The 8,327-nt window shown below is 46.9% G+C and overlaps 1 pseudogene; it reads left to right on the forward strand.

Annotated features, from left to right (window-relative positions):
- Positions 1-6,274: 6,274 nt before the first annotated feature.
- On the forward strand, positions 6,275-8,078 carry LOC119332852 (annotated as a pseudogene).
- The last annotated feature ends 249 nt before the right edge of the window (positions 8,079-8,327 follow it).

Below are 8,327 nucleotides of genomic sequence, written 5' to 3' on the forward strand. Positions count from 1 at the left end.
TCGTCCTCATCGAGCGGTGATGAGTGGGTGGCCACCGTGGCGTCGACCTCCGTGACATCGACCTTGGTGGCGTCAGCGTCCATAGCGCGGGCTTGGTGAAGATGAGCTCTGGCGACTCGTCGTCCTCATCGAGCGGTGATGAGTGGGGGTGGCCACCGTGGCGTCGACCTCCGTGACACTGACCTCGGTGGCGTCAGCGTCCATAGCGCGGGCTTGGTGAAGATGAGCTCCGGCGATGCGTCGTCCTCCGGTGAGCTTCACGTCCATGTCACAGCCGCCGAGCTCCCTGTACGCCGGCCTCCTCTCTCCGTGTACGCCGGCTCGGGTGCCTGCGTCCTTCCTCCTGCCGGGTAGATGCGAGCCGGTGCGTGAGGGAGTTCCTCTGCAGGCTTGCGTGATGAATGAATGGAGTGCTGCGTGGTGGATGGATGGGTGCTTGAGGTGTTGTGCGATGGATGTGTGCTAAAGGTATTATGCGATTGCCTTCAGAATGGGTGTGTACGTGAGTCCTCTCTGCGTAGCTAGGTGTGTGTATTTATAGGCAGGAGATGGGCGACCCGGCGGATGGAGACGGGCCAAACGTCCCGATTTTCTTGGACTAGATATGGATGCAATCTCCCCGAATCTTATCATCTCGCTGATGTTTATCTGGGAGATGCTATTCCGCGCGCGCGCGCTGGAACGATCGGTTTCGGACAGGAACTAAACTTTCCTTCCTTAGTCACACTTGGTTGGGCCCCTGCCCTTTTAACAGCGCCCAGTAGATCGATCGTTGCAACGCGCGATCGCGAAAGAGGGTTAGTCTGTTTATCTTTCTTCTTCTTGACGCGTACGCCTGCACACAGAAAATGAAAACCGTCTCATGCGTACCTAGCTACCTGACTGACGGTGGGCCTGGTTCCTTCGATCGCCACCTTCATGCTTATCTCCGGTGTTTGCTAGTTGAAATAATCACAAGTATTCAAGTACGTATACGCGCGCTTGCCGGCCGGTACATACGGCACTTAAAGAAATACGCATACTGTATGTAATCTTGTGGGCGCGCCGTAGATATGGACTCAGCCTTCTGATTGTAACCTGCATGTGTGGATAAGTCTATGCCACGGAGCATCAAGTGCAAGTATACATTGGTTAGTACGTGAGCAAACTCAAAATGCATGCATGCACGTACCATTGCATCGAGGATTGCCTAATGCGTGTGTGTACGTATACACTCAATATAAAACATAGATGTGCATAACTTGCAATTAAAAGAAGAAAGAAAAAGTTACATTTATACTTATATCTTCTGAAAATAGTAATCACAAAAATACATCGAACAAATAGGAACAGGGTTTCCCAGCCGGAGGACTCCGTTTTTAGGTTTTCTTAAAGTTTGTTTAGGATTTGGGTCCTGTTCAGATAGGCGAAGCGGCAGTGGCTCCGTGAAGATGTATAAGTTCTTCCCGCCCAGCCCCATCCCGGTGGTGTGTCTAGTATCATCGGAGGGTGTGTGGAGGTGTGTCGCCGACAGATTACGACAGTTCTAGCTGGATTTGGTCTCCTCTCGTCTATGGTCATGTGTCTGCATGTTGGATCCTTTCGACCTATGCTTCTCTTCATCGGCAACAGTTGTTGTTCTGGTGTGCTGGTCCGGTGGGGTCTTAGCACGATTCCCGACTATCTATTGCAACAAGGTTTGACCGGCTCGCTCCAATGTTGTAGTCGTCGCTAGATAATCTAAGAATCTGGATGTAAGTTTTACTTCTGGTGTTCTTTGTACTACATTGACAATTGATGAATAGAAGATGGGGAAGAGGGGAGGTGGCCGATGACCATCGATAGACACATATCACGATGGACTAGATGAGAGCTTTTCCAGGGATCCCATTTTTTCTATGACCCACCCCATTAGTGGGCCCCATAGTGAATTGAAGAGTCGAATTAGTCTCCTCTTTGTTGCTAATGGCATTACAAAGAGGTGCGTGCCACAAAGGAAGAAATTGGTCAAAGGAGACGACAACAAGACCTGACCGCAATCATTAGTGGTACAACCACAATTCCATAATATTTAGAGACAGCTTTCGCATATCGAATCTGAATAATTGCATGTACCTAATTTTTCCTACAAAAATCTATAGGAGTTTACCACAGAAAAAATTGGATTTTGTTCCAGAGTATATTATATCAAAATTGTATAATTACATGTCTGAATTAGAATTTGAGTGCGGATTCTCGTAGGCTAGCTTTGGCTCTGGTAGGCTGCGCTCCACGGGTTCAGATCCTCTGCAGTACTATACAATGATGTAGCGCGAATGACACATGGGGCCGATTCCACACGACGGCGACCATACTGTATGATGCGCTACATCAGAGGATCCTGACCAGCGCTCCACATCATCTGTTGTCTTTGTATGCAGTTTTAGAATCTATTCACGTACTAACGTTCAGGAAACAACAACATTCAAGTCAAATGGAACATGCACTTCTATTTTTCATACCTCCTAACCCTAGACCGAACTTGCTTTGGTGGGCTTATTACACAAATATGAAAAAACAAACGTTGTGAGACATCATCCAGTGGACGTGTATATGGATGCTGCGTTGTGTTTGATGGGGATCGTAGTAGTAATTCAAAATTTTCCTACGTGTCACCAAGATCAATATAGGATATGCTAGCAATGAGAGAGAAGGAGTGCATCTTCATACCCTTGAATATCGCTAAGCGGAAGCGTTACAAGAACGCGGTTGATGTAGTCGTACTCGCGGCGATTCAAATCGCGGAAGATCCGATCCAAGCGCCGAACGGACGGCGCCTCCGCGTTCAACACACGTACAGCCCGGGGACGTCTCCTCCTTCTTTATCCAGCAAGAGGAGAGGATAAGTTGAGGGAGAACTCCGGCAACACGACGGCGTGGTGGTGGAGCTTGCGGTTCTCCTGCAGGGCTTCGCCAAGCACTACGGAGGAGGACGAGGTGTTGGAGAGGGGAAGGGCTGCGCCAGGGAAGGGGTGCGGCTGCCCTCTCTCTCCCTCACTATATATAGGGGGAAGGGGGAAGGAGGAGGCGCCCTAATGTCCATGGTCAGGAAACCATAACCATCTATTGATCAACGAGCTAGTCAACTAGAGGGTCACTAGGGACATGTTGTGGTCTATATATTCACACATGTATTACGGTTTCCCGTTAATACAATTATAGGATGAACAATAAACAATTATCATGAACAAGGAAATATAATAATAACCATTTTATTATTGCCTCTAAGGCATATTTCCAACAGTGTTGCCTTATATGGTGCTCCCTCCAACCGGCTGATATCTTCCACGGGACGCTGCCATCGCCGTACACTGACTCCCCATGTGCACTATAATTTTCCATGTAGGGACAAGTGCAGTTCAGTCTTAAATCCAAACATATTGGGATATAAGTAAACACGCAATTAAACACTCTTCATGTGCAAGCTGCGCTTGAGTCTAGTCATTAGGTTGTTTGATGCATGTAGTACATTTTGAACTAACTTCTTACATTTTGTGGGCGTGGGGATCCACGCTCTTCCATTTTGAACTAACTCAAATTGGATGGACCACAGGTCAGGGAAGTGCATGATTGTGCTTTAGTTCGTAACGCTCACGCCGTTGTCCTATTATCTGCCTGTTGCAAGACTAAACGCCTGTTCTGATCCTGAAGAAGCTTAGGCAGCTGCTGTTCTTCTGGGCCTTCAGCATTGATCTATGAGGAGCTTAGAATAGCTAAGCGAAGAAACCAGGGCCGATGTGTGCCATCAGCCATCCAGGTAGCTTTACCAATTTCTGCATGCTCCACGCAGTCGTCAAGAGCAGCTTCACGCTGGCTCTTCATGGCCTTTGTTTTCTTCTGTTCATCCAACAATCTTTAAACATGCATGTCTGGCTAAGAATTGCATAACCTCATGCATAGTCGCCAATTTGTATAACAATCGTGTATCATGCATAAGCATTCAACTTCTGTTATGAGAAATACAACATCATCCAATACTGTACCCAATATCAACGTATCACTGATCCAGTCTAAAGAAACTTGGTAAAAAGGCAGAAGGTAGCAAGTCATTCACATAGAGTAATGATTAAAAGTTAAAACCGGCATATTGATAAAGACATAACATCATTAGCAAGGTAATCCAATGGTAGGTAAACCCCTAAGTCGTGAAAACAACCATGTAGCCAAGTTTAGTATGATCGCTTAGGCAAATCCGTCTAGTAACTACTAACTAGAGATAACTGGGGATCTGGAGCCAATGTCTCCGACTGGAGCATGGGTGTGACCGTCGGCTCAGCCAGTTTCTGTTTTTTTTCTGCAGAAAGACTATGAGTTTTGTTCCTCCAATACAGGATTACAATCGGCCACCGTGAGCCGACATACAATCCAGGGGTTGACGTAACCAACAAACTATATGACCCTCTGTTCTACCAGACTTTGCCAAGCATTCGACAACCCTGGTCTGGCGTATATATGGAGCTAACAATGTGATCTAGCTCAGCCGGTTTCTCGGTCAAAGTCGTCATCATCGGACATTCACATTGTTGACGTCATACTCTTCCTAGATGTCGTAGGTGGGCTTTCCTATGGACTATTGATCGTATATCACAAGGAGATCTTGATTGGAAAGGAGAAACAACTCTTCTACATGGAGAAAAAGAGGGGTTCCAAAAAAATTTAAACAAAGCCACAGAAAGATTCTATTTGATGGAAAGCTTCTTCTAGCTTGCATCGTTGAGTAGACAAAATATGGATGACAGTTGTGAATGGATGGAAAGCTTCATCTACGGTCATGTGGCTACAGGTAGAATCCTTTCAATATACGCTTCTCTTCATCGGCAACAATTGTTATTCTGGTGCGCAGGTCCGGCGGGGCCTTAGCATGATGACTTCCCGACTGTCTACAGCAACAAAGTTTGACTGGGTCCGACGAGGAGGGCATTCATGGCGGTGGGCCTTCGGCTCGCTCCAGTATTTGTAGTCGTCGCTAGCTAGGTGGTCTTCAGATCTGGATGTATGTTTTACTTCTGGTGTTCGTTGTACTAACTTGACAGTTCGATGAATAGATCATAATGACCGATGACAGACACATCTCTTGATGGACTGGATGAGAGTTTTTCTATGTATCCCATTTTTCTATGACCCACCCCCTATTAGTTGCCCCCCATAGTGAATGGAAGAGTCAAATTAGTCTCCTCTTTGTTGCTAATGGCTTGACAAATAGGAGGGTCCCATAAAGAAAGAAATTGGTCAAAGGAGATGTCAACGGCGAAGACTTGACCGCAATCATTAGTGGCACAGGCAGAATTCCATACAACTTAGAGAGAGCCTTCGAGTATAGAATCTGGATAGTTGCACGTACCTAAATTTTCCTTCAAAAATCTATAGTAGTTTACCAAAGCAAAAAAATTGTAGTGTTTCCAGAATATAGTGCATCAAAATTGTATAATTACATGTCCAAATTATAATTTGTGCCGGAGTTCTTGAAGGCTGAGCTTCGGTTCTGGTAGGCTGCGCTCCTCACCATCTTTATGGTTCCCTGTACTGTAACCATCTGTTGTCTTTGTATGCAGTTTCAGAAGCTATTCCTGTACTTATGTTCATGATGGAGCGACATGCAAGTCATGCAGGAAATGCACTTTTATTTCCAATACCTCCTAACCATAGGTCGAACCGGCTTTGGTGGACATGTATATGGATGCAGATACTCTTTGTTGCCTTTTGTGGTGCTCCCTCCAACCGGTTGATATCTTCACGCTGCCATCGCCGTTCACTGCCTCCCCATGTGCACTGCAAAATTCCATCGGCCAATGTAGGCCGTCACTGTCCATCCAAATGCACTTGTATATAATTCAGGAGAAGTGCCGTTCGCTCTTGAATCCAACCATATAGGGATGTAAGTAAACACGCAACTAAACTTCATGTGCAAGCTGCGCTTGAGTCTAGTCATTGGGTTGTTTGATGCCTGTAGTACATTTTGAACTAAACTTCTCACATTTTGTGGGCCTGGGGATCCTTGCTCTTCCATTTTGAAATTTGAACTAATGCCGGTGCTGTAGTTCGTAACGCTCAAGCCGTTATCCTGCTGCTATGTGCAGGGTTTCAACTTAGTTCGTAACGCTCAGCTCTGCTTGCTGCAGGACTGAACACATGTTCTAATCGGGAAGAAGCTGAGGCAGCTGCGGTTCTGCCCGGCCTTCAACACTGATCTATGAGGAGCTGAGAATAGCTAATAAGCGCAGAAACCAGGGACCAGCAGCGGCGAAACTTTACAGCTGATCGAGGATGTGAGGAAGGCCCTCTACGCCTCCAAGATCTGCAGCTACGCCCGGGGCATGAACATCATCAAGGCCAAGAGCACGGAAAAATGATGGGTCCTCAACCTCGGTGAGCTAGCCAGGTTCCGCAAGGGTGGGTGCATCATCCGCGCCAGCTTCCTGGACAGCATCAAGAAGGCCTACGACAGGAACGGTGAGCTCGCCAACCAGGCCCGGTCCTGGAGGGGGGTGAACGGGGCAGATATGATGCTCTGCGCTACTGGGCCTGGGAGGAAGTTAGCGCAAAAAAAACGAGGCAGGCGGGTGGCCATGACGCCTAGGCTGGTGACGCCACGCGCGGTGATGAGATCGCCCAGCTCGTAGACGCCCCGACGCCTGGTACTGAGATTATTATCGCCGGCGATGAGATGACCCCAGTCCAATAGTGGCCTTCCTGTACGAGGAGACGAGGAGCCTCCCGTTCAGGTTAAACTTAGCCATGCCGCCGCCGAGATGTACCTCGTTACACGCGTTTCCTTCATCCTACTCCGGTGCCTGGGGTAATGCGGCAACCCATCTCATTTTCTCTTTCTGGAATAAGCAATCGATCTCACTGCCGTTGCTTTGGAGACTGCTCTTCCTATTTGGTGTTCAATTAGTGATCCAATTGGATATATGGTTCGTAACGGAGGCTTCAATGCTGATACTGATCGTATTTAGCTGTTCACAACTTTGGGGACATGATTCAGACAATTGTACTTACGCACTCCTGAGGATTTCATCATTCTACATAATATAATGGCCATGAACAGCAGAATCATAGGCATGCGATTTATGATTATCCCAATTAATTAGACTTCTTCGTGTTGTGTTCTGTAGCGGCCACGTTTTGAGGTCACTCTCTCATCCTCATGGGAGATTTATGTCAATTGAACTGTTAGAGACTATCCAAGCAGGCCAATAATTTTCTTATAATTATCTTCATATTGAAAGGAAGTTCATGGCTGCGACACCATACAATTTTATGTGTTCCAATGTGGCTGTAGTTCCAACCTTCGCACTCATGCATGGAAATTTTACTTATGTACTAATGCTTCACCTATCTGTATGCATCTATTTGATTCTCTTTTTTTCAGGGTAGTTTATCAGTGGAGCTTACCAAGAGAGGCGGTTATCAGTGGATTTCCCAACTTCTTGCCCTCCTAATTTGTGAAGTTTCACTTACACATGGCTTCGTAAGAGGTGTGTGAAAATAAGATTTACATTCGTCTCATTGTGTTTTAGTTACTTATCATGGACTAGTATATAGAAAATAGTTGTCGCATGTTCATGCCAATGGGTTACTTTTAGCTTCTATTTAATTTTAAAAGTATCCTGTATCCACTACATGAAACTGAAACTTGCTCGTCATTAAAGGGCCCCCGGTTCTAGTTACGCACCGGGCCCCTGAAATCTCAGGACCGGCCCTGCCAACCTCCTCATCAACAACGGTGAGTTCGCGCAGGAGATCATGGACAGGCAAGCTGCGTGGAATGGAGGAGGGTCGTCTGCCTCGCCATCAACAATGGCGTCAACACCCCCAGCATGTCCGCAATTCTGGCCTACTTCGACTCCTACCGGAGGGACATGCTTCCAGCGAACCTTGTCCAGGCCCAGATGGACTACTTCGGGGCGCAAACCCATGAGACGGTCGACATGCCCGGCTCCTTCACATTGAGTGGTACAAGATCGCCAACTCAAAGATCTAAGCTGCTGCTGCTCTACCAAGAGACGGCCCATCAGGTTTCGTCTTCTCGGCCCTGCTTTCTCAAGTTTGCTTTATGAGCAGAACCACTGCATGTTGCTTGTTTTTTGTGTCATATGATTCTCAGAAAATTCTGTTGCTATCTCTTTTGTCTATGGTAGTATGTGAAGATCTAAGCTGCTGCTGCTCTGCTGAGCAGACAACCCAGCACGGGTTCGTCTTCTCGGTAGGCATCTTTGGTTGTTGCCAGTCACGAGTCCTTTTCCTGTAGGGGAGCAACTGCCGTTTAATTTTCATTATTTGAGTAATGAGTCCTGTATTTAATTTCT

Source organism: Triticum dicoccoides, chromosome 7A (genome assembly GCF_002162155.2).
Source record: "Triticum dicoccoides isolate Atlit2015 ecotype Zavitan chromosome 7A, WEW_v2.0, whole genome shotgun sequence".
Taxonomy (NCBI): Eukaryota; Viridiplantae; Streptophyta; class Magnoliopsida; order Poales; family Poaceae; genus Triticum; species Triticum dicoccoides.